The sequence below is a fragment of the Uranotaenia lowii genome, chromosome 1, assembly GCF_029784155.1.
Source record: "Uranotaenia lowii strain MFRU-FL chromosome 1, ASM2978415v1, whole genome shotgun sequence".
Taxonomy (NCBI): domain Eukaryota; kingdom Metazoa; phylum Arthropoda; class Insecta; order Diptera; family Culicidae; genus Uranotaenia; species Uranotaenia lowii.
In genome coordinates, this window is record NC_073691.1 from 102,772,536 (window position 1) to 102,773,328 (window position 793).

The 793-nt window shown below is 39.0% G+C and overlaps 1 protein-coding gene across 1 annotated transcript in view; it reads left to right on the forward strand.

Moving 5' to 3' along the window:
• LOC129751311 (teneurin-a) overlaps positions 1-793 on the forward strand; it is a 282,980-nt gene that overhangs the window by 82,855 nt on the left and 199,332 nt on the right. The gene's annotated exons all lie outside the window — the stretch shown is intronic.

Sequence of the window (793 nt, forward strand, 5' to 3'; positions counted from 1 at the left end):
CGAAGCCGGTTCTCAGAATTAGCCAGAACTATCACCTGCAACAAAATAGCGAAGATTAGGTAGGTACCTACTTATGAATGAGGCGGAAGACACTTCCCGCTTCCATACGATTGTCACAAGGTCAGTATCGATCTGCTCCCGGACAGAGATGGTCTTTCCTATCGACCGAAAGTGATCGCGAGCTGTTGATCTTCTTGATTTGAGATCTGTTGAGCGTGCTTGTGTGAGTGTGGATGAGCAAGGCAAGAAGCTTCTAGTTCCGAATACAATTAACCTTGAAGATTTGAAATTCAAATCAGCTTTCGGTTTTTGGAGCAAACGCATCGAATTTGGAGCCATGCGTGCACTAGTATTAGCCGGTAAGTCGCGCTGTTGACACTTGTTCATTCATAAAGGTGATCAATAAAGGTTTCGGTATCTTGGCATTTTTATCACATGAACCATGATTTATGAGTCGTGGGAAAGAAAACTTTCAAAAAAGGTGTTTTCAAGAAAGTCAGAATAAAGTAATATAAGATATACATATGTACCTACGTGAAGTGTGAATAAAACATGAAAAGTATTTCGTGATCATCTTGACTTGGCGTATTGGCGTATTGGCGATTGTATAAAGGACTCTTCAATACTGTGTTCCCAAAACTATGCATAACTTTGGAAAAAAAAACTAGATAAGATCATGAAAAAATGATTGAAAATGTTCTTTGGAAATACAAGACATAAGGTCTTTGAACTTCCAAATCTCATCTGTCCGTGTTCTTTGCTAGAGACAACCCAGCAATAAATGAATCCAATA